The sequence below is a fragment of the Calonectris borealis genome, chromosome W (genome assembly GCF_964195595.1).
Source record: "Calonectris borealis chromosome W, bCalBor7.hap1.2, whole genome shotgun sequence".
NCBI lineage: Eukaryota > Metazoa > Chordata > Aves > Procellariiformes > Procellariidae > Calonectris > Calonectris borealis.
Window position 1 is genome coordinate 23,312,793 of NC_134351.1, and position 27,039 is coordinate 23,339,831.

The 27,039-nt window shown below is 40.2% G+C and overlaps 1 protein-coding gene across 8 annotated transcripts in view; it reads right to left on the reverse strand.

Moving 5' to 3' along the window:
• Positions 1-27,039, reverse strand: part of LOC142074878 (nipped-B-like protein) — a 207,820-nt gene that overhangs the window by 133,305 nt on the left and 47,476 nt on the right. The gene's annotated exons all lie outside the window — the stretch shown is intronic.

Consider the following 27,039-nt stretch of genomic DNA (forward strand, 5'->3'; position numbering starts at 1 on the left):
AATGAAACGACCAGAGGACTCTGACCACTAGTTACCATACAAAGGTTCAAGCTCTGCATTTATGAAACATTCCTCTTGGTTGAAATACATTCTTGTCTCCTTAACAAAAATAACAGTTCTTCCATGGCTTAGCTATGTACATGCATGAGAACAGTGGAAAACAAAATAAAGGGAAAAATCTGTTTATGTGCAGTAATACACAGGCTCAGTAGTAATGCAAAGATAAGTAACACACCACAGGATTCAGAAATCTAGCATGTATGTTTAAATGTTTCATTTCACATACTCCAGGGTATTCTTTAACTTATTATATCTTTAGATTTAAAAAATAACTTATATATGACTAACCTAATATATTTCTGAGAAGATTAGAGATAAAATTAGGTGGATTAAATTAAATTTTAAAGAAGGGCTAGGGTATTAGGTCTCTATAGTTTTCTTTTTTAAAAGCATTCTATTAAATAGAATACTTTAAATACAGTTATGTTTTATTTAGTTTAGATTATGAAATCTTTAGTTAGAATGAAAATACTTTAAAAAGTGGTTCTCATTTCTTATATGTTGAGTAGCATTGTATTGATGTAACTGCAGCACCATGATCAAAGTTGATTTCTGCAGCTGCACAAAGTAAACCAGTACAACTCATTTATTAGCTACTTTATATTTTAGGTGAGCAGTGGACTTTTCTTTTAAAACAGCAAACATGCTATTATAAATTTAAGAAGCCTTGCCTCATAGCCAGTTTTAAGCTTCTACATTTTGCAATAAACTACTTTTCTTGTTAGACACTACATGAAGCTCTACTAGTTATCAGTCCATAAACTGTCCTAAAAAAAAAAAAAAAATTCTTAAAAATTGAGGGAGAGATGCAGAAAGAAAATGAATTAATATCCTCTAGTTCTCATTCAAATAAGATACCGTGACTGAGTACATCATACAGATTTACCCACAAGAGGGCAGATTTCTGGTTTCCATACCAGAGCTACAGTTTGATTCAATGACAGTACTTCTGTTACAAGTTTCCAGAACGAAATGCTTTTAAAAATACTTTAAAAAAATACTAAGGAAAGAGATATGGTTGCCAAAACACAGTCTAACACTTAAGTTACACGGAAAAAAGAAGCATACACATTCACAACATAAAGCATCTTAACACTAATTCAATCTCAGAAAAAGTCAGTACTGGAAATGAACAGCAATTAATCACTGATGCAGCTGTCTAAGGTTAAAATAGCAACGCAAGAAACCTGATATGAACCTAACTTGAACAACCAAGGGGCGGGGGGGGGCAGCATGTGGGGAGAGGCAAAGAGAAAGGGGGGGTCAGAAATCCAGAAGACTCATTATTAACGATAAAAGCCCATGAAAACACATCAGCGTTTATAAAACCAGGAAGTTCACAGCATATACAGAATAGTTTCACCTTCTACAATACTGGCTACAAAAAATTAAGTTTGAAAATAGAAATACAGAAATCCCAGAAGCACCAAACCAGATGAAATTCAGTATACTAAGTGAAATCCGTATGTTTGGTTCATAAAGTGATCAGCCAGCAGAATCTGAGTGATGCTGACAAAGCAAGTGAAAAATTAAAAAGTTTGAGATAAAAATTATTTAGTATAATTTCTAAACCAGTATTAGCATAATGTGTTTTCCTAAAACTATTCCAATAATAGCTGCTCAAATCACTACAAACTACAACTACTATAAGAAAAGAAATCTTAGTGAAAAGTACTGTACTGGGCCAAGTGTAAGTTGCTTCTGAATATAAAGCAACCTTTAGAAAAAAACTTTAGAGTAACCAGCTTCTTCCTCTGTGGCTACTGCCACATTCCTTTGGTCTCTGCTGTTTATTCGATAACAATGACACTGATGCCTCTGCTGCCCATGTGATAGTAGTGGCAGTGACACCACAGTAAATGGCAAGAGAAACCCCAGTAAAGGGGGTGGAAGCATACACAGCATGAGAGGTCTGTGGATTCAAGGAAAGATGCCCCCTAACGCAGGAGCGCACACACAGTTTCTACTAGGGTAAACGAACGTAAAGCATAATTGTGCTTTGCACCTGTAATAACTCTTCCTGGGGGAGGAGAGGAATTGACACAACCGGACCACCACAAACACAAAAAAAAAAAAAAAAAGAGAAAAAAACCCCCAACAACAACAAACCCACAAACAACAACAAGAAAAAAAAAAAACTAAGCATGTGCAGAGAGCAGATACCTATGGGTAGTATGCAGCTTCCCTGATCTACACTACATGAATGTCTAGCAGGAAATGTTTACCTTTCTTGCTACGTTGCAATCACAAAGGGTGAAAATTCATTAGAACACAGTTTCCTGAAAAGAAGGAATAGGTCCCTGTCCTGGTTTCGGCTGGGATAGAGTTAATTTTCTTCCTAGTAGCTGGTATAGTGCTGTGTTTTGGATTTAGGATGAGAAGGAGAAGAATGTTGATAACACACTGACGTTTGAGTTGTTGCTAAGTAGTGCTTACACAGAGTCAAGGACCTTTCAGCTTCCCATGCTCTGCCAGGTGCACAAGAAGCTGGGAGGGAGCATAGCCAGGACAGCTAACCCAACTGGCCAACGGGGTATTCCATACCATATGACATCATGCTCAGTATATAAACTGGGGGAGTCGGCTGGGGGGAGCGATCGCTGTTCAGGGACTGGCTCAGTATACATGCTCAGTATATAAATAGGAGGCGTGGTCCAGGAAGTAGCGATCGCTGCTTGGGTATCGGTCGGCAGGTGGTGAGCAATTGCATTGTGCATCATTCATTTTGTATATTCTATCATCATAATTAGTATTATTATTACTTTCCCTTCCTTTTCTGTTTTATTAAACTGTCTTTATCTCAATCCATGAATTTTACTTTTTTTTTTTCGATTCTCTCCCCCATCCCACTGGGGGCAGGGGTGAGTGAGCAAGCGGCTGTGTGGTGTTTGGCTGCCTGCCGGGTTAAACCACAACAGTCCCCAACAGCATCAGTACCTTTTTCTGTTAAAGCCATTTTCTTCTCGTAAGCACAGGAAGCTTTTCCTTTTTATTCATTTTCTTTTATATAAAAATTTAAAAGCACTTATAAACAGTGTTCTCCACTTAAAAATAACATCTCAAATATTTAATTCAGGTGCCTTAGCACTTAGAACTCTTTAAAATGAGCCCATATCAAGTCCTTCATACACAAATAAGACATTTAAGCATCAAGTAAAAGCCCATTCATTAGGGCAACACAACCTGTCCCAAAAATTTGCAGAAAACCAAATTATATTTACAAGTGTTGTGATGATCAACAAGTGTAGATTATTTCAGCCAAAGAGGAAAATGCAAATCTCAGAATTATTGATTTTCAAGGAAAACGCCCAATGCATCGATGGAGCTATGCAATTAACCAAGAATACTGTTCCACAGGAAAGTGTATTTCCTGCTATTTCATTAGAGAACTAACGCAAAACAGAATCTGTTTAAAGAGCCTTACTGTTAGGCAGCTCAGTTGTCTTCTTAAAACATGGCGATTAAATTTAAGTGAATGGAACAAAAATCTTGCACCTGGTTCCAAAATAAGATACTACTGGCTCCTTCTCATTAGAAAAGTGATACAAGATCAAGTCCTACTGATAAGGTAGCAAAACCTAAACCAAAGAACTGGTATGTTTCAAAAAGTTAAGCTATATAAAATACACATTATTTTTGCAGGCACAATAACATTAATAGCTATTAGACATGAAATACCTTAGTAGGGTAGTTATGTTCACCAGTTCTGCAAAATAAAGCAGCTAAAACTTCTGTCAGGGAGAATCCAGTTATTCAGGGAGTTTATTACTGCTCCTTTTACATCTTTTTAAACAATAAATATCCTCTTTATGAGCCTCTCCATGTCAAAGATTCTGACACTACTGAGAGCTACTGAATTCTTTTTGTTCTGCAGAAGCGAACATAGAATTAAACTGTAAAAAGCTAATTTTGCTTGGAAGCAATCATGATATTAAGCATAGCTGAGAAATTCAAACATAAAGGGAAAACCCCGAGCTACTTCAGTAGTTCATACATTTATTTCTCATCTGCACTACATATTCCACATGCAACTTTTATTGCAACAAAGAAAGTACATCTGTAATCGTGCTCTTTTTGGTGAGCACAGCCTTTTTGCTTGCTCAGGCACACGAGCAGCAGCTGATATTAGATACAGTTCATTTTATTGAAAGAAAATAGCCAAGAGATGTGTAGAAGAGCAAGAGCAATTAAAAGGGTTCGGTAGGTCAGCTCTGTCAAATGGAGAGCGTTTCAGGTTGCAACACACATCTTTGTTAACAAAATAGTTGTGACAGGTATGAGAGAGGAAGTAGTAACTTGGTTTTTTTCAACTTTTTCTCGAATGTCTCATTTATGTTAGCTGGTAGTAGCGTTACCCTTTTCTAAAAAAAATGTGTACTTATATTACTTATATTTTAAAGACACTTCTTTCTTTAATTAGGTTGGATCTTAACCAGGTTGAAAACCTAGTGACTAAACACTGGACCAAAACCTATTTAATTCAGGAGTCTCTTCCAACTTTTAATCTTGCACTTCTGTCCTTGAACTCTCTCAGATGATTCATAACCTTTATAAAACAAAACTGGGAAGAAATATACCTGTTGAGGCAGTAGCTGATTTTGCACAAGTTTTGCATTCACACCATTTTTGCCTCTTTTTTGGCTTTGAAAAACAATTAAAATACCTCTAAGCTTCTTTAATACACACTAAGAAAACAGATGCACAACTATAACATTTCTTTAGAGATCCACAATAAATGCCAATGGAAAATTCTATATAAACAGATTTAGTGTGTTGCATTTCAAAAGCGGCTCACTGTCCTTTTATATAGGAATTAATACTGACCTGTGATATGTTATTCACTTTTGTCCTAATCTTGTTGCCTGTTTTTCAACTTAAGCTCCATGCACATCTAAGAGAGATGCTGTACAGCACTGTAGGTGGTTAAGATGCTTTTCTTCTGGATTGGTGTATTATTCCCCCTCATCCCCTCACCACAACGATGCAATTCCTCCATCCAAAGGCTCTACAACAGCCCTCTGTAACACACCCAGTTTCCTCCCCTCACATCAAATCAACTCCCACACCTCTGAGCTGCTAGATGGAAGAGAGACGGCATATGCTGCAGCCTCTTCCTCAATGGGGACATGAGTATCTCCTCTATCCAACAACCAATTTTCACAAACTAAACTGTCCTGAGACTTTCACCCCCTGTAAAATATAACTGAAATTAGCTGATGCTTTCCAAAATTATTAGACGGAGGGACTTGCAGATAAACAAGTGCCATGATCATTAGGCAGAAAATTATTAAATAAATCAGTGTTTTGACCGACTATGTGCAGAACCACATAAAGAGGTTTGGTTGTATTGCCCTATTGTATACATTTGCACAATTACTGGTAATGCAATTATTTTTGTAATTTTATAGCATTCACTATCCAAAATTTGTTCCGTTTGGTTCATTTTACAAGAGATAGTTTATATTGCTCATGCAACATACAGATAAGATATACTCTCTCTAAAGGAAAGTATGCTAACATTATAAAAAAAAAATCCCAAAATAATCAATGGAATTTAACATTTTAATTAACATTACTAACATCTTGCAAAAACACATTGCTTAGAAAGATTAAACACAAGAGCAAAAGTAACTTTGAAAAAAATAAATGCAGTGTTAGTGTCTAATAAATAAAATAATTGTGTAAGATACTTCAAACATGAAAAATTTCATCTCTTGATAACTGATTTTAGTTAGCGTTTATATTCTAAAATTCAGGATTACATAAACTTTTTGGCATACACTATCCTATTTAGCAATCCTAAAAATGTAGAGCTTCATGATTTTGTGACTACAAAAGTATGATTAGTGTCAGGAATCCCTGACTCTCTACTTTATGGCATTTTATTTTTTTTATTATCTTCCAGGTAGTCATTCCTATGAACATTATAAATAAAGAGATTATCAACAAGCATGTAAAACAATATCACTAGTCAGTCAAGATATTCCTTTTTCCCAACTGCACACACAGTCTGTTGACTAAAGGCTTTTCTTCATATGAACATTATAGTCAGCTAAACTTTTGGAGCACAATGAACTCAAAGACATAGCATAGGAAACAAATGGAGACTACAGCTGGGAAAGCACACATATTCAAAGTTATTAATAAGCCCTGAAGCATACAGCACACAACATCTAGAGGTATTGTGTTGGAATTACTGTTAATCAACTAAGTTCAAATGATGAACAGCTCACCATGAGCAACTGGGGCTAGATTGTAAGAATCGGGTATCTCTCAATAGCTAGGAAAATTATTATATTGGGGTATGGCCTTCGTAGGTCTGGGGAAGGATTCATACAGTTACTTAGGAAAGTGTCCTATGTCATCCTGAACTTCTGCTGCTATTGCTGGTTCTCCTATGTCTGCAGCACAAACGTGATAGAAGTTTCTTAAGCTCGCAAATCATGCTGAAAAAAGGGACGCAGTTCCAAGAAAAGCATTTCTCTAAAGCAGTGTCTCTTTCACCTTACTGATCATCTTCCATATCCTACTCTTGATAGGCTGCAGATGTCACAAATCTAAACCAAAGCTACCTGGCAATTGCAGCAATTGGTTTGCAAAGCTGCTCACAGGCTATGATCGCTTCAGTCAAGCTTAAACTTCCCAACTTTCAAATTTTCCAAAATTACCAATGTCACAGCATAAACAAATGTTCCATCAATAACAATCAGGTGGAATCTCAAAATTATGTTGGCCATGCACAAAAAGGCTTGGGGATTTTTAATGTTTGACCTGTCCGTGTTAAACACTCAGCTCACCTCCACTGGGTACTGCAGGAATAATTCTACAAGGCATCAAGCCCAGCAGCAATACAAAGGAATATGGAATAGCTGTTAACAGTGAAAGCATTCTTGTAGAAGTAATAATTTGGAGCAAAACAACAGCTAAATATTTGTGTGGAAAGGACTACCACAAACCAGTTACTATAAAACAAGTACAATGAAGAACACTACTTTGAAGAAAACATCCTTATGCGTAGAAATTCCCAAAAACACTAATCTGATTTTTTTTCTTTAACAGATTTAACCACCTCAAACCAGGTGGAAATTTTCTTCAAATTAAAGAGAGTTCATTCAACACAACTTAATTTTACAGTAAAATAAAAACAACTGAATTCAAGCTACTAATTCTGAATGAGAATATCAACTCAAATGTTTAATGTAGCTCAAATAAACCACTTAAAATTAATTTCTCCTGTTAATTTACATTAAAAGCCTTAAGTGCCTTTATGTAGACAAGGTTTGAGTAATTCCTTTATTTCTAATTACTTGGACAAAGTCAGTCACACATCTTGAAATAGTTCAGCTGAACACAAATAATATGTCTGTGATCTAGCTTCAATTTTGGTTTTCCAAGAAATAGGGAAAATTCAAAGTATCACATTGGAAATTTCTGTCATAACTTCTGGTATAAACTTATCAATCAGAATAAAAGTGGGTAGAACAAATAAAAGAAAACAGAAGATTCATTATGACATTTCAAGATTGATCAACTGTCAATCTAGAGGGAGAACAATGTCAAAACCAAGGCATATCACAGGAGACCAAGTAAAAACACTGCAGGTCATATAAAGAGATTAGACTGTGGGCGATCAATACTGGATTTTATTTTCACTGAAAAGAGAAAAGCAAGACCATAATCCATGACACAAAAAGCCGAGAAATTTTCCCACTGAAGAACTGTGATAAAAATTTTCACTTCATTTGCAGACTATTTTGAAAAACACAGAACACGGCACTTCTATAATGGCTACCTCCTCCTTCCACAGCAATTCCAGAAGGCACAAGGAGGAGACAAAGAAGGCCAAAGAGCTTACAAAACTGTCTATGAAACTTACTGTGATTACCAACCAAACAAGTTATCCTTCACTGCCCTTTTTCCCATCCAAGATTATTTTTTTTTTTAATTGTATGTCTTTTTATTCTAGTCTGGTTTTGTTCTGCTCCTTTAGGTCTATGTTTCGCCAGCTGTCTTTCACAATTCCCAATTATGAGGCTGAGTCACAGAGTTAGAAAGCAGCAGCTCAGTTCCTCAGACAGGTGTGCATGCATACATGCATGCGCACGTATAGAGACTGCGAAAGAAGATGGAAGAATGATGTTAAATACATGCAATCAGTAACTACAACCGGGATTCCCGTCCTCTTACAGAATAGGGCTTCTGCTGACTCAGAGGACAGCACAAAGACAAATGAGTCAAAAGGAAGACAGTTACACTTCCCAAAACTTTTACGAACACAGCTTTTAGGTGACTGAAGGCACAACACACAATCTTACTTTTTCCTGACCTGCCTTTCTCCTGCCCCAACTACTTATCATTTTCCTCATGTCCATGATTTATGTATTAATCCCATTCCTCCATAAAACATGGTCTGCCCATGAAGATATTTCTGTAGAGCTCTCCTTTTCAGTATGCAACACAAGGAACAGCAGAAAACAAGTAACTTAAAATTTGACAGGACTAAAAAGTACCATCAAGCTAACACTGCAACTACTCTCCACCGCACTGAACAAAGCCTTTTAGTACCAATAAGGTAGATAGTCCATGGCAACAAATACCAAAGATATTGCCTATACTTGTTTTCCCTTCTTTCTTCCCTCCCCCGCCCCCCTTTGAGGGGGAAGGAAGGAATAGAAAACTACTAATGTGTGCATGCATCCATGATTTTGCGTATCTCACTGCTTTTCTCCCAAAATCACAGAATGGTTGAGGTGGGAAGTGACCTCTGGGCGTCATCTTGTCCAACCTCCTGCTCAAGCAGGGACACCAAGATCAGACTGCCCAGAAACTGGGAAAAAAATAAAAATAAAAAGTAATATTTTTTTTAAATATATCTGTGTACTCAAACTGACTACATATTTTCTTTAGCAGTAATCTTTATTATACATGGCATATAACTACCTGACTTGCTCTACAACAAAATTAATCCAAAACCAATTCAGAATTCAGCCATTTAGACAACATATTTTATTAAACTGAGGAAGAAAGTATTTCCCAAAAACTGAGGCTCCCTATTCCAAAGATAAAAGTGTAAACAAGCCATTGAGCAATGTTATATTAACAAAATTAATATTTTCAACAATTGCAGAATACTTTATTTTTTTCAACTCTTCCTCTAAAAGTAGGCATTTTATCCATTTCAATTTTAAAGAAAAATAGTGAGACTTTTACATTCCAAAGGCCCCAAGGAAAGGTGCATCTAACATTTCTAATCTTGACACTGACAGTAACAAAGCAAAAACTTTCCCTGAAGTTAACCACACTAACCTCTTTAGACCGAGTAAGTTACAATTAACATATAATCACACGCCAAGAGTACATACACCTATAAAAGTCATCACAAGGTAAAAGAGCATCAGTAATCCAGAAATTGCACTAAATTCTGCAAAGAATTAAGTCTACACTTAAGTTTACTCGTTTCCCAAAGCTATTCCATGCTGTATTTTTTATTTTTGGCTTTTATACCTATTTGTGTATTAGTTTGATGGAAGACAGAAACTAAGTTACTTGCTTGAAGAGAATTGACATGTACACAGAATAGTCATATTTCAAAAAAAATCCCTTTTACTGTAAGAAAGAACAATAACAAAAACAAACAAACAAAAAAACCAACACAAACCACCAGAGGCTTTTTAAATGCATCTTGCAAAAAGAAACGGGTAACTCAACATCTCCAACTGGAACGGTCTTTTTAAAGAAAATTAGAAGTATCCATAATGACAGAGGCATTTATTCCTACGTGGTCAGTGGAAGCAACAAAGTCATCATTATTCTATTCACAGGAAAAGATTCAGCTTCCAGCTTTAAGTGCCAGTACTCAGTATGAGCCACGGGCTTCCTATTCTTGCTTTGACAAATATGCAGACTTTTGGTTAAATAAGCTCTCTGCAACCAGCTGAAGTGGATGAACTGGAAACACTGGATCCAAGGATCCAACTTTTCTACTTCCCAAATTAGACTGTACCTATAGTTTAGAACAACCACTACAGTTATTCAACCAGGATGAAAAACAGGTATGTTGATCCCCAAAGAATACATCTCCAACCAGCAAAACCATGCCATTTCTAATTGGAGAAAAAAAAAAGGCAGTAAAATAGTTGTGTACTATACTAAACTGTCAGTCTGCATTACAATAGTTTAAATATAAAACTTCTATTTAGTTAAACTTTCATTTAATACACCTGCAGAGTTTTACTGATGATAAACTCCCCCAAATACTACGTGATCCACTACAAAGCTGAGCCTTAAACTTAAACATAACATGATATTACCATTACAAGATGTTATCAATCACTATCTAATTAAAGCTAAATACTTCATCTGCTATTTCTGTGTGCTTATTTTGGCTGGGAGAGAGTTAATTTTCTTCATAGTACCTAGTATGGGGCTATGTTTTGGATTTGGGCTGGAAACAGTGTTGATAATACAGGGATGTTTTCATTATTGCTGAGCAGTGCTTACACAGAGTCAAGGCCTTTTCTGCTCCTCACACCACCCCACCAGCGAGTAGGCTGGGGGTGCACAAGAAGGTGGGAGGGGACACAGGTGGGACAGCTGACCCCAACTGACCAAAGGGATATCCCGTACCATATGACGTCATGCTCAGCATATAAAGCTGGGGGAAGAAGAAGGAAGGGGGGGACGTTCGGAGTGATGGCGCTTGTCTTCCCAAGTAACCGTTACGCATGATGGAGCCCCGCTTTCCTGGAGATGGCTGAACACCTGCCTGCCACTGGGAAGTAGTGAATGAATTCCTTGTTTTGCTTTGCTTGCGTGCGCGGCTTTTGCTTTACCTATTAAACTGTCTTTATCTCAACCCGCGAGTTTTCTCACTTTTGCTCTTCCGATTCTCTCCCCCATCCCACCATGGGGGAGTGAGCAAGCGGCTGTGTGGTGCTTAGTTGCCGGCTGGGGTTAAACCACGACACTATCACACAAAGCTTGACAGTACATCATCCAAAGCTTGAATGATGATGAAAACTGCATCCTAGGTGTTGGTTTTTTTTTTTTTAAAAAAAAAGGCACAACAAAAAACCACATACACAGAAACAACTCCTTAAGATATTGGTTCTTAGAAATGTCTTTACTATACCTCAGGTTCCTCTTGGAAGAAAATCCTTCAGAATCACTCCTCACCACAGATTTTGAAACTAGATGGAAAAAGCACTGGGACTTGCTATAGCTCTTGAGCTGATTCCAAGTTCTTAGTTCAGAAGGCAATTTTGGTATCTAGCCTTCACAAAGCATGCAAAACCTCTTATACAAGTGCTGTTTCAGTGTCCAGGATATTATGTGAGACAGGCAATCTTGGAAAGCTGTAAGCAGTCAATCACTCCCATAAAATTTCCATTATGTTTTTCTACCTCTTTTGAAGTTAATTTAGTAACAAAGACCTCACCACTTATTAATACATAATGGACAAAAAGGGTTTCTATTATTAAAGGAAAGTTGAATTCCATTGCATATCATACAGGAATAAGCTCTAGCTGGAAATCTATTTGAGATAATAATTTGAGGAAACTGGAAAGGTTCACACTACGAGTCTCCAAAGTGACAATTCCCTCTGATACTTACTATATCAGTAAGTACAAAAATTAGAGAGTATAGCCACTTATAAAGCAGAAATTTCATCAAATGTTAAGCTCCAATGAAATATAACAAAACCCAAGGTAAGTTTCAACAGTTCAATAGCAATGTTTTTTTCAGCATTGTTCATGAGAAACACTTTGCAACTTTTCTCAGTTTTCATGAGTACCATCTTTTATAACTGTGTTTTCCTTTTAGAATTAATACATCTTCTGCTACAGTGAAATTAGACATAAGTCTAAATCCAGTTTCTTGTTATCATGTTTATTCCTTAGAATGAAGTATCAATGCAGACTGCATACATAAGGATGGTAGGATGTGGCCCTTAAGCTCAAAGCACTGTTTTATCTCTGTGGCAGAAAGTGGTCATCACAATTTCCACTAACACACCTAAAAACTTTAAAGCTGATGCTTTAAATCAAAATCCCATTAAAGAAACTTGTGATAGATGCTATTGACTCAGAAGGATCCAATGGAAACAGATGGTCAGCAGCAATTTTGTTATGATGGTAAGAATATTCTTTGTAATAAAGTGGTTTATATGCTCACACTGCACAAGCAGCTCTAAAGCATAAACACAGACAAAACCAAGCCCCCAGTAACTTCTTGAATACTTAATGGCTTTCCAAGGAAAAATAAGAGGAGTGAAAAAGATATTTTTAATTAGTAAAATTAGCACATGTGAAAGGACATATTTTTAAAAAACACCACATCCCATAAAGCTTCCTATATATGCTAATGCAAGAGCCTTAAAAGTAAAGGAGTGATAAAGTATCTAGGAAATAAATTGCCATTTCTGAAATATACGTGGGACAAGAAGCAGATTTTGCATTTCCTGGCAGTAAAATATGTGTGAAAGATAAGTTACTGAAATCAGGAAGTAATGCTATAAAAGAATTCTGTAATAGATAGCTGGCGCTTACCAGCTGTGATGATATGCACAACGTGAGTACGTTTTTCTGTCTTAAGGGAGTTATGTGTGAAGAAAAAATCATAGAATGGTCAAGGTTGGAAGAGACCTCTGGAGGCCATCAAGTCCAATCCCCCTGTGCTCAGAGCAGGGTCAGCTACAGCAGGTTGCTCAGGGCTGTGTCCTGTCAGATTTTTAATAACTCCAAGGATGGAAACTCCATAACCCCCCCATATTCCAATGTTTGACCACCCTTAGAGCCAAACAGTTTCTCGTCTAAATGGACTTTCTTATATTTCAGTTTGTGCCCATTGTCTCTTGTCCTGCCACTGGACACCACTGAGAAGAGTCTGGCTCCATCTTCTTTACTGCCTTCCCATCAGGTATCTTATCAACACATTGATAACATCTCCCTGAACCCTCTCTGCCCCAGGCTGAACAGTCCCAGCTCTCTCAGCCTCTCCTCAAATACCAGATGCTCCAATCCCTTAACAATCTTCATGGTCCTTTGCTGGACTCACTTCAGTATGCCCATGTTTGTCTTGTGCTGGGGAGCCCAGAACTGAACCCAGCACTCCAGATGTGTATCACCACTCATGAGTAGAGCGGAAGAATCACCTCCCTTGACCTCGTGGCAACACTCTTCTTAATGAGGCACAGGATGCCGTTTGCCCTTCTTTGCCACAGGGAACATTGCTGGCTCATGTTCAACCCTGTATCCACCAGGACCCCCAGGTCCTTTTCTGCCAACCTGCTTCTCAGCTGGTTGTCCCCCAGCCTGTACTGTTGCATGGGGTTATCCACCCCCCAGGTGCAGAACTTGGCATCTTCCTTTGTTGAACTGACAGATGTTTCTGTCTGCCCAGTTCTCCAGCATGTTGAGGTCTCTCTGAATAGCAGCACACTGATCTGGTGTATCAACCACTCCTCCCCATTTTGTCTGCAAACTTGCTGAGAGTGCACTCTGTCCCATCATCCAGGTCATTAATGAAGATGCTAAACAGTACTGGTCCCAGTATCAACCCCTGGGGTACACCACTGATGACTGGCTTCCAGCTGCACTTCATGCCACTGTTCACAATGCTTTGAGCCCAGCAGTTCAGCCAGTTTTTGATCCACCTCACTGTCTGCTTATCTAGTCTGTACTTCATTGATTTGTCTACGAGGATGTTATGGAACACTGTGTTGAAAGCCTTATTAAAGTAAAAAATCAACATGCCCTCATCCACGCTGCTAGTCATCTCATCATAGAAGGTTATCAGGCTTATTAAACATGATCTCCCCTCCATAAATCTATGCTGACTACTCCTGATCACCTTCCTGTGCTTCATGTGTTTGGAAGTAGTCTGCAGGATTAGTTGTTGCATCAACTTCCCAGGGATCGAGGTGAGGTTGACTGGCCTTTAATTTTCCAGATCCTCCCTCTTGCCCTTCTTGAAGATATGGGTGACATTTGCTTTCTTTCAGTTCTCTGGTGCCTCCCTCGATCACCTTGATCTTTCAAAGATTATTGAGAGTAGTCTCACAATGACATTGGCCAGTTCCCTCAGCACTCATGGATGCATCTCACCAGGTCCCGTGGACTTGTGCATGTTCAGTTTGTTTAAATGTTCCCTAGCACGATCCTCCTCCACCAAGGGTAAGCCTTCATTGCTTCAGACTTTCCCACTGGCCTCAGGTGCCTGGGATTCCTGCAGACCAGTCTTAACTGGTAAGACCAAGGCGAAGAAAACATTGAGTACTTCATCCTTTTTCATGCTCTTTGTCACTAGGTCCCTATTCCCATTCAGAAGTGGGTCCTCATTTTCCCCAGTCTTCCTTTTGCTGCTGATGTACCTGTAGAAACCCTTCTTGTTGCCCTTCACATTTTCACAATACAGCTCCAGATAGGATGTGGCTTCTCTAACCCCATCCCTGCATGCTCAGACATCCCTGCATGCTCTTGGGTCACCTGATCCTGCTTACACTTCTATATTTCCTTTTTACATTTGAGTTTTGTCAGGTCTCCATGCAGACTTCCTGCTACCTTTGCTTGACTTCCTGCACGTCAGGATGGACCATTTTTGAGCTGGGAGAAGGTGATCCTTGAAAAATCAACCACCTTTCCTGGATCTCTCTTCTCTCCAGGGCTGTATCCCGAGAGATACTTCCAAGCAGACCCCTGAACAGGTCAAAGCCTTAAGTCCATGGTTATGATCCTGCTATTTGCCTTGCTCCCTCCTCTCGGGATCCTGAACTCCACCATCTCATATTGCTGCAGCCAAGGCTGCCCTAACCTATATCCCCAACCAGTTCTTCCTTGTTTGTAAGGACAGCATATCACTCATCAGCCAGTCACCTGTGTCAGGAAATTGTCAATTAACTCTAAAAACCTCCTGAATTACTTGTGCCCTACTATGGTGTCCCTCCAGCAGATACCAGGGTGGTTAAAGTCCTCCATGAGGACCAGGGCCTGGGAATGTGAGGATTCTTCTAGTTGTCTAAAGAAGGCCTCAGCTGGTACTTCTTCCTGACTTTTTAAATCCAAGAATTACATAAATATGAAAAGTGTTACTACAGATGGTGCTTTTGAGTGTATAGCTTACATACAATTTGAAATCTGTTGTATCTAGAATGACCCATAAGAGACTTTATAATAGAAACTGGTGATGAAGAAGAGGGAGGCAGTTATGTTATTCATAGAATCGAGGATTTAATTTAAAACATCTAAATACATTTATAGCCTTTAGATAACAGCAGCACTGATGAGTCCTGTACAGAAATATCAGGAAATCAAAAACATCTCCAGGTACAGAAGAATTTAGATTACTCTCTTAATTTCACACCATTATTAGAGTCTTGACAAGAACTGTAAGACAGTTTCCCTCTTCTTAGCACATTTTATCATCAAATACAGGAGTCCATCCAAAATACAGGAGCTGCTTCAAGCAGTGTGATTAAAGAAAAGGATTTGGTGGCATTCATCTGACAGTTTTGAAATGACTGAAGATCAAAGAACAAACTGAAAAATGCAAATGATCAAGAACAGGTCTCTCAAGGGATGCAGTGGTCAAAACTGGATAGCTCTTTCAAAAAGGCACTACATGACCTTCTGATTTTTATACTACCAAGTCCTACTTTCAGTATCTGAAAAAGTAGTTTAAATGCCCATTAAAACATAAAACTAATAAACATGCAACTATGATACTAAGAAACCAAACTCCACAACTCATGAAGATTCCAGGTCATGGCATTTTAACTGCAAGAATTATGTAAGCATGAGAAGTATGACTACAGATGGTGCTTGTGAAAATATAATTTACATACAACTGATGTCAAATGGTTTCTAGAACAACCTGTAAGAGACTTTGTAATAGAAACTGGTGACCAAGCAGAGGGAGACAAATAAATTAAAAGCTGATTAAGGCACAAAAACTGAAGAAAGAGTAAATGATCAGAGCTTAGCATAGACCTTTATCAGGAACTCAGCAATACTTTCAAAGGCATTATCAAAATCTGCCACACATTGCTTCCTTATCTTGCTTTAACTACATCATTCAATATTAAATGTCTTTCCAAAACTAGAAAACTAGCAGAATGAGAGATGGAGATCAATACAAAATAATAATAATAATAATAATCAGGACTCCAAGTTATTTCTATAAACTAATGATTAGGGGGTTAAAGTGAGGAGGAAATGGCCTATCCTTCACTGCTAAAATCTGACATTTCCTTCTTTCACAGTCCACTGCTGAAGAGTGCAGAACTTCCCGGTCTGTCTTTAACTAGTACAAATAAATACAAACTAGGGAAGAGAGATATATCATTACAAAATGTTCAAAAAAAAGAGCAGGCAGTCAGAAAGTAATCAGTTTTCCTCTGATTACTGCTTCAGTCAGCATTTAAGCTTTTAGCTATAAAAAAAAGCACAATTCCCTAGTTCGACAACTTCTGTTAAGAGCATATTTTTATATATTTTATATCAATTCACTGACAGAAATTACTCATCAGCAAAATCTGCACCTTTACTAGGACCACCAAGAAAACATCACACATATATAAATTCATAACAAATGTGTCTGCAAAAGTTTCTAGTGCATACTCCATCTTAGTAAACTATATGACAAATTAATAGTCTCCTTATCTGAAATACTGCTTTCCATTTGGAAATCTAATTTTACAAAGCAGAGAAAGAAAAAGGCCAAAATAAACAAAGTTATAACCATGAGGAGAAATTTAGTATATACAGAGAGTGTCTCTCTAGATAAGCCTTTGCAGAGGTAACCACTTAGGTAAAAAGTGAAATGCAGCTGGTAATTGCAATATGCTTATTCCATAACAAGAAAGATGATTAACTGAAAGGGTTAAAAGCTAATAGCGTTGCTTTAATTCGTTATTAAGCTAGAAAAGCAAATGTTACACATTACTGAAGTAAAGGAGCTAAGAATGAAAAGGTCATATAGTTGCATTTAAATCTGTAATTTTTTTGTGTTATTTCACATAATTTAATTTCAAGAATTACCAGATCATAAATTCATTATTAAATGACTGTTAGGGTACAGCAATGAACTACAATAGATTTTTAAAACTTGAAGGATAAATACATACTGAAATATTCCACCCCCAAAATAGAAACTTCCACCCCCCCTGAAAATTAGTAAAGAAAATGTCTCTTGAACAATCAGCTGCAATAAGAACAAATTTACTGGTCCACAGAACAGTTTTAGTATAGCTACTGGAACTACTAACCACCAGTCAGGACCTTTCATAGCTGTGTAACACAAAATTCAGCAGCAAAGAAGTAGCAAGGGCAATGCTCTTACAGAGAACAACTGGAAAATAAGTTAAAAAACTGCAAAAAAACCCTACAAGAATACCCTGCCATCCATCACCTCTCTATCCACTGTTTTATACTTGCATCCCCAATTGTTTAATATCTTGCTCTACTAATAATTCTCTGTTTCTACAGGTAATACTGTCTGTATGGTAATGCTGTCAGAATGAAATTATGAGACGAATTAAAACGGTACATGGAGTGAATTTTACGTGGCTTCTTCTGAGGTAGACAATCATTGTATCATTATAGCTATTGCAGGAGCTAAACTTGATGACCTGGGTAGCCCCCACCAATCCTACGTCACCCTAATTTCTTGGAAAAATTACAGGGAGCAAAAGATATTTTTCCTTGACTATCAAACCGAAACACACTGTCATTATACAAATGAACATTTTAAAGGTAACTTTAAGAATGTCTTCTCTGTCCTCCACCTCTGCTTCAAGCATGAAATTTGTGTACCGTATAATAAGGATTTTCCAAACATTCATGAGGGATAGGGAAAGGATTGTGAATGATGACAGCAGCCTGGCAGGACTATGTAATGCAAAAGGTTATAGGGAACACTGCTGTACCGGGATAGGGGTATATTTGGAAAAGCACAAGATGCTGTGGGGCTCTGTTGGGTGCACACTACAGGACAACAGTAATAAATTCAGCATTTCCATGTTGTATGCTAAAGATGCATGAAAATCATATTCACACTTCCCCCTCCCCTCCCCCCCCAAATAAAAGGTTTTCAACCTCGCATTTAAATGGACTGAATTACAAAACTAAACAAATATAGCTGGAATAAATTAAATCACTAACATCTATTTGCAGGTGTAGATGTCAAGAGCTTTAGACGTTCTATCCCTTCCAGCACAGAATGATTTTTGATGGAGAGGTGAAAGGCTTTACCCATACATGAACACTCTAGAGCAGCATTTAAACTGGAGTATGTCGCCCATTGTATCTGTGTACTGACTATTGGAGAATACATGCTTATACCACCAGCTTGAGGTTTTATTTGCACATATTTTCCACAATTCAAAGGGTTTAATTTTGCAGGAAGAGAAATTAAAAAAAAAAAAAAAAGACTCAGTTCCTTCCTAGTGAGGAGTCATAGCACTTTCAGGTCACACTAAGCAATTCACCCAGTATCACCTGAATAGAGGTTTACACATCTAATCTCCAACCAGAGGGTTAGGTATCTCATTTAAATTGCTAAAGAAGTTTTGTTTCTTCTGTGGATTTAAAAAAAAAATTTAAAAATCTAAACTAAAACTAAAAATCTAAACTCTTAGAATAGGTACTATTTTAAACAGTCAAAACAAATCCGTAGCAGAAAAAGTGTGTGAACAGCATCTGGAATAAAGAACCTCTCTGCAACTAAATGACTGTTACTTAAGAAATGCTTCAAAGACAGTTTCAAACATTGTTATGAGGCGAAGGGCTCCGGAGCGGAGGATCGCGCCGGGGGACCCTTCCCGAAGCGGCAAAACCACGGCAAAAACCGCGAAGGCAAAAGCGCAGGGAGCGAGAGGGTGCCCCAGCCCCCCTGCCCCGAGCCGGAGGAGTGAGCTCCTGACGAGCGGCAGCTCTGACTCAGAGTGGGCGGGGACAGGAGGGACGGCGGCCAAACCCCCTCAGATACAAGAGCAGCCCCCAGGGCGGGCAAACAGGGCGTGGCGCGTCAGAAGTCCGTGGCGCGGCAGTTCGCGCCGGCAGGGCGTGCGAGCAGGGCGCAGCTCCGCTCCAGGCTCCAGAGGCTAGCTCAACTCGTGGTCATCGCCCTCCCAGAAGAGGATCTGGCCATGGTATCCACTCGGCCGAAAGCCATCGCCAGGAGAAACGTGGCGACCCAGACGGAGCCCCTACGCAAACATACATCTGTCCAGGTCTCCGGCTGCAGGGAGTGCCTGAGGCTGTCCCTTGTACAAGAGGGCAGCAGAGACGACGCCTGTGTGCGCTGCGACCACGTGGATGATCTGCTCAGCTTGGTGGCAGAGCTGAAGGAGGAAGTGGAGAGGCTAAGGAGTATCAGGGAGTGCGAGAGGGAGATAGATTGGTGGAGCCGCACCCTACCGTCCCTGAGGCAAGGGCAGCAAGTGGAGGCTCCACAAGAAGCGGAGGATCCCCTGCCCTCTTGCCACCAGGCAGAAGGAGGGGACCCAGGAGACGGAGGGGAATGGACAGAGCTCCCTGCTCGGGGTGCCAGGCGAATCCCCGCCCGGCCTCCCTCACCTCAACCTTCCCAGTTGCCCTTACACAACAGATTTGGGGCCCTGGAACTTGAGGGCCAGACAAACGAGGACGCAGATGAGGACGCAGATGAAGGCCCATCCAGGGGGTTGCCCGAGGCCAGTCAGTCAGCCCCATGCATTACGACTGCCTCTGCTAAGAAAAAAAGGAGGGTAATTGTCATAGGTGATTCCCTTCTGAGGGGGACGGAGGGCCCAATTTGCCGGCCAGTCCCATCCCACAGGGAAGTCTGCTGCCTCCCTGGGGCCCGGGTGAAGGACATTACTAGGAAACTCCCTAGTCTGGTACAGCCCTCCGATTAAAACCCGCTATTGGTTATACAGGCTGGCAGTGAGGAGGTTGCAGAGAGAAGTCCCAAAGCGATCAAAAGGGACTTCAGGGCACTGGGGCGACTGGTGGGAGGATCGGGAGCACAGGTAGTGTTTTCCTTGATCCCTTCAGTGGCAGGGAAGAATACTGAAGGGAACAGGAAAACTCATCGGATCAACACATGGCTTAGGGGCTGGTGCCATCAGCGAAATTTTGGCTTCTTTGACCACGGGGAGGTTTACACAGCACCGGGCCTGCTGGGGACAGATGGAGTTCAGCTGTCTCACAGGGGGAAAAGGATTCTCGCGTATGAGTTGGCGGGGCTCATCAAGAGGGCTTTAAACTAGATTCGAAGGGGGAAGGGGATAAAACCAGGCTCACTAGAGAAGAGCCTAGGGGCGGAACGCCAATGTCGGGGGAGAAATCGGCAGCCCAGCTCAAGTGCCTCTACACCAATGCAAGCAGCATGAGCGGCAAACAGGAGGAGCTGGAAGCCATTGTGCAGCGGGGTAGCTATGACTTAGTCGCCATCACGGAAACATGGTGGGATAAGTCTCACGACTGGAGTGCTGCAGTGGATGGCTATAAGCTCTTCAGAAGGGACAGGCGAGGAAGGAGAGGCGGTGGGGTAGCCCTGTATGTTAGGGAGTGCTTCGACTGTCTAGAGCTCAACGGTAGTGATGACGAGGTCGAGTGCTTGTGGGTAAGGATGAGGGGGAAGGCCAACAAGGCAGATATCCTGCTGGGGGTCTGTTATAGACCACCTAGCCAGGATGAGGAGGCAGACGAAATATTCTACCAGAGGCTGGCAGAAGTCTCACAGTCGCTAGCCCTTGTTCTCGTGGGGGACTTCAACTTTCCGGATGTCTGCTGGAAATACCACACGGCAGAGAGGAAACAGTCGAGGAGGTTCCTGGAGTGTGTGGAAGATAACTTCCTGACGCAGCTGGTAAGCGAGCCCACTAGGGGAGGTGCCTCGCTTGACCTGCTGTTCACAAACAGAGAAGGACTGGTGGGAGATGTGGTGGTCGGAGGCCGTGTTGGGCTTAGTGACCATGAAATGGTAGAATTCTCGATACTTGGTGAAGTAAGGAGGGGGGCCAGCAAAACCGCTACCATGGACTTCCGGAGGGTGGACTTTGGCCTGCTCAGGACACTGGTCGAGAGGGTCCCTTGGGAGACAGTCCTGAAGGGCAAAGGGGTCCAGGAAGGCTGGACGTTCTTCAAGAAGGAAGTCTTAAAGGCGCAGGAGCAGGCTGTCCCCATGTGCCTTAAGAAGAACGGGCGGGGAAGATGACCGGCCTGGCTGAACGGGGAGCTCTGGCTGGGACTCAGGAAAAAAAAAGGAGAGTTTATCACCTTTGGAAGAAGGGGCAGGCAACTCAAGAAGAGTACAGGGATCTCGTTAGGTCGTGCAGAGAGGAAATTAGAAAGGCAGAAGCCCAGCTAGAACTCAACCTGGCCACTGTTGTGAGAGACAACAAAAAATGTTTTTACAAGTATATTAATGACAAAAGGAGAGCCAAGGAGAATCTCCATCCTCTGTTGGATGCGGGGGGGAACGTCGCCACCGAGGACGAGGATAAGGCTGAGGTACTCAACGCCTTCTTTGCCTCAGTCTTTAATAGTCACAGCAGTTACCCTCAGGGTACTCAGCCCCCTGAGCTGGAAGATAGGGATGGCGAGCAGGATAAACCCCCCATAATCCAAGAGGAAGCAGTTAACGACCTGCTACGCCACCTGGACGCTCACAAGTCTATGGGACCGGATGGGATCCACCTGAGGGTACTGAGGGAGCTGGCAGAGGAGCTTGCCAAGCCACTCTCCATCATTTACCAGCAGTCCTGGTTAACAGGGGAGGTCCTGGATGACTGGAGGCTTGCCAGTGTGACGCCCATCTACAAGAAAGGCCGGAAGGAGAATCCGGGGAACTACAGGCCTGTCAGCCTGACCTCGGTGCCGGGGAAGATCATGGAGCGGTTGGTTTTGAGGGTGCTCACGAGCCATGTCCGGGACAACCAGGGGATCAGGCCCAGCCAGCACGAGTTCATGGAATGCAGGTCCTACTTGACCAACCTGATTTCCTTCTATGACCAGGTGACCCGCCTAGTGGATGAGGGAAAGGCAGTGGATGTGGTCTACCTGGACTTCAGTAAAGCCTTTGACACTGTCTCCCATAGCATTCTCCTAGAGAAGCTGGCGGCTCATGGCCTAGACAGGTACACTCTTCGCTGGGTAAAAAACTGGCTGGATGGCCGAGCCCAGAGAGTTGTGGTGAATGGAGTTAAATCCAGTTGGTGGCCGGTCACGAGCAGTGTTCCCCAGGGCTCAGTTTTGGGGCCGGTCCTGTTCAATATCTTTATCAACGGTCTGGATGAGGGGATCGAGTGCTCCCTCAGTAAGTTTGCAGACGACACCAAGTTGGGTGGGAGTGTTTATCTGCTCGAGGGTAGGAAGGCTCTGCAGAGGGACCTGGACAGGCTGGATCGATGGGCCGAGGCCAACTTTATGAGGTTTAACAAGGCCAAGTGCCGGGTCCTGCACTTGGGCCACAACAACCCCAGGCAACGCTACAGGCTTGGGGAAGAGTGGCTGGAAAGCTGCCTGGAGGAAAAGGACCTGGGGGTGCTGGTTGACAGCCGGCTGAACATGAGCCGGCAGTGTGCTCAGGTGGCCAAGAAGGCCAATGGCATCCTGGCCTCTATCAGAAATAGTGTGGCCAGCAGGAGTAGGGAGGTGATCGTGCCCCTGTACTCGGCACTGGTGAGGCTGCACCTCTAATACTGTGTTCAGTTTTGGGCCCCTCACTACAAGAAGGACATTGAGGTGCTGGAGCATGTCCAGAGAAGGGCAACGAAGCTGGTGAAGGGCCTGGAGCACAAGTCTTATGAGGAGCGGCTGAGGGAACTGGGGTTGTTTAGTCTGGAGAAGAGGAGGCTGAGGGGAGACCTCATCGCGCTCTACAACTACCTGAAAGGAGGTTGTAGCGAGGTGGGTGTTGGTCTCTTCTCCCAAGTAACTAGCGATAGGACGAGAGGAAATGGCCTCAAGTTGCGCCAAGGGAGGTTTAGGCTGGACATTAGGAGAAATTTCTTTACTGAAAGAGCGGTCAGGCCTTGGAACAGGCTGCCCAGGGAAGTGGTTGAGTCACCATCCCTGGAAGTATTTAAAAGACGTGTAGATGAGGCGCTTAGGGACATGGTGTAGTGGCTATGGTGGTGTTGCGTTGACGGTTGGACTCGATGATCTTAGAGGTCTTTTCCAACCTTAATGATTCTATGATTGTATCATTCTATCATTCTAAACCAGCATCTAATGAAGAGCCTCAAACTGCCTCATCTTTACTGCCAAAGAAAATGGGTTTGGGGGCTTCTGGCATTGATTTCAAAAATGGAAATGTGTATATGACAAGGGGTAATGGTTTTAAACTAAAAGAGGGTAGATTTAGACTAGATATAAGGAAGAAATTTTTTTACAATGAGGGTGGTGAAACACTGGAACAGGTTGCCCAGAGAGGTGGTAGATGCCCCATCCCTGGAAACATTCAAGGTCAGGTTGGACGGGGCTCTGAGCAACCTGATCTAGTTGAAGATGCCCCTGCTCATTGCAGAGGGCGTTGGACTAGATGACCTTTAAAGGTCCCTTCCAACCCAAACTATTCTATTATTCTATTATTATTATATGGAGATAGTGATGGAAGATGTGCATCCACTATCAGTTTTTCATTTTAATTATTTTTTATTTAGCTTCAGAAGATAATTGAAATCGTGCTAATTCCTTCCTATGTTCTTCTCTCAAAGGTGTTGCAACCCTGTATTAGATAAAACTGCATGAGAATAAACTGTAAGTGTAGGCCACGACAAAACACATATTACCTAAACTATATTCAACTGAAGTTTTTTCTGGCCAACAAATACAGAGAAAAAACAAGGAGCTCCTTTCCAGAAGCCACTACCATGTCACCACAAACACAGTTGCATAGGTCCATATAAGCCTATTAAAAACATCTCTACACATGTACAGTATAACATCTTCCAGCAGCAATCTTTCCTTCCTTGTGCGTGTACTGCACATCACAGCTTTTCAAAACATCAGCATGAGAATGAGTGAAAATATTCACATACACCTTGTACAGTGCTGATTCAGAAAACTTGCTGACTGCAAATGATTTTTTTAAAGAAAGACTTTACGCAAAGAGACAAGCAAAAAAACTGCAGTAGGTATCATGCAGGAAAGAAATTGGTCTCCTAAATACAATCTAAGGTGTCTTCAAATGCACATGGCAAGTCTTCTAAAAGAAGAGAATCCATCATAAAGTATAGTCTTCTACTTCTCCTGTCAGTTCATGAAGTTCTACTTGACTTGAAAGTTCTCAGAATTTCCTTTTTTGTTAAAGAATGACATCACAATTACTGGCCATAATCCAGAGGCACCCAGGCTCAGTATGTATGCTTCCTTTGCTCTACGCAGGGAAGCAACAATGCAAACTTCATCAAGACACCAAAGCCACGTATAAAAAGAACATACAGCGAGCAGAAAAACTATCTACAAAGGCTTGCCATAAGGAGGATAGGGGGAGAATGTGTAAAGCAAAAAATGAATCAAAGCCACTTTTTTAAGTTTTAACATCCCTACTTACTCCATCTAAAACAGGGACTTAAATAGAGCTGATATTTAGTTGGTGAACTACTTCAGTTTCTTAATTGTTTAACAAAATTTAACGGGTAATCTGAAAGGAAAGACGTAACAGTAACCTTTTAAAGATCATTTGAAAAAAAAACAACTCAGAAACCCACTAAAATATTTTCCCACAATAAAATGTAACTTGATGAAAACACTGATCACCAATGGTTTAGAAAATAAAATTGCTCACTTTAACAGAGCATTGGTTACATTGGCAAATAACAAAATCAAAGATCAAAAACACTGTAGAAAAAGGCAAAGACTTCTGCAACGTCCATGAGATCTCAGGCTTGAATACAACAAAGATCAAACAAAAACAGAAAGCACTGTGGAAGAAATGCAAAATTCTAATCTCACTGAAGTGTTTGACTAATGATATTGACTCATTTATAATAATGTGCCTTTCAAAAAAGAAGGATCTCTCAGAACTTATTTCATTTTACAAATTACAATACAAAATTATTTTGTCCCATGCTTCATGTCAGCTGTTATATAATAGATACACAATTTTTAATTGCAGATAAATGCAACTTCTCCAGTAATTCTGGTTGGACATACAAGGCATTTAAAAGTTTCAAGTTAATGTTACTATCTTTCTGAACACTGAAACAGAATTAGTAACAATCATGAACAGCCAGGATCTCAGTGTAAGATTTCTTCTGAGATGCTGAACCTCTTATCATAGCTTTTCCGTGCAACTGAAATCTTGTCTTTGAAATGGATAATAGATCCTTTAATTTTTTATTATCTACTTAAGTTCAATTTCCCACCAAAGCACCAATTGATTCTGTATCTCATCTGATAAAGAATGTCTTATAAGAGAGAAATTAAGTGTCTCTTCAGGTTTGACGCTGATCAACTTATAGTAAGCTTCATTCTACATCTTTCAGGTATCAATTATCTATGGATTAACAAAATGTTAAATCCTTCCATCTTCTGAAGAGATAATCCCCAGGAATCTTGTTTTAATAAATGCCTATCCTAAAAATCACAACACTGGCTCCTTCTCTGGGTATGGGTAAAGCCATCAGATATAGTTTAAATGGGTTTAAAAAAAAAAAGAAATGTCTGTATGTATTAAGTAGTCAAGATAAAAAACTACGCATGATTCTCTGACACTTATTTTACACACTTCCTACTGGTTTCAGTTGGAATTCTGCCTCAGAAAGCTAAACAAATACTGGCCCATGCAAAACTGAAGCATACAATAGTTCTGTGGTTGTACAGTTTGGTTTTGGTTTTGTTTGGGGTTTTTTTAAGCTAACTACTCAGTAATCTAAGATTCAATTTTAAATGACAGCTACAGAGCTACTGGATGCAAAGAATTACACTGTCAGCTGCTGGACTGCTGCTTTGTACTACCTGTACAGATACTGAGATATATTAACATTTTCTTTTACCTGTGGACACAACTGAATGTTTTACAAATTATTCTGTGTTTCTGACATTGTTCAGCAATATTTGCACAATTTGTAAGAAACTACAGAACTGACCAATAACCAGCACAGACTGATAATTTTGTTTTTCCTCTTTACCAGATTACTGAGGACTAAACAAAAAAGCAGTCGAACTTTTAGACCCTATAACACTGGTTCTCATTTGTCCCTCTTAGTTCCTGTAATTTTTGCAGCAACTTCTAAAGGTCTGTCCCCTCATCTCAATCTGTGTAGACTGAATTTTCTTTCCATGTAGAATCTCCCTCAAGAAATTACTGTCATTACCTTGAGAATGTTCAGTTTAGTTTTGCAAACACTTCTTTAATTTTAAAACATTTTAGTAACTTTACATAAATTTTAAGTAAACCAGTAACATAACATTTAAAAACAGTAACTAATATAACATTTAAAAAAAAATAATCAAGTAAACTAGATTTAATCCTCTCACCATCCAAACTTATACATACTACATGCAAAAGGTATACCATCATGGATGATGACAGTCTATATTTTTCATTCTGATAATTTTAAAGATAAAACATTCATTTTGCTTGTTTACTATTTTAAGACCATAATGCATAGGCTACATATTTTACATATCATGAAGTTTACACTAATGATAACTCACACAGTTCTAGCTGCCTGATCACAAGTCAAAACCGAGGAAACTAATGCAACTCAAGATTTTAGAAGCTGGGAGGAATTTACGGTGGAAAAAAATAAAGACTAAACTTGCATACTTTGACTATAGAATTGAAAGTCATTGGCAATAGAAATTTTCAATGGGTATCCCAGACAGAGTAAAAACTAATGGAAGTTATACATATGATCAAAGCAGTTTAGAGTATCAGTAAAACATAGAACTTACACAAATTCATGCTATCCAGATTTTTTTAAAATATAAGATGATAACGTTGAATTGAAGAATAGGATGATAAAAGTTAACACGACCTATTTGT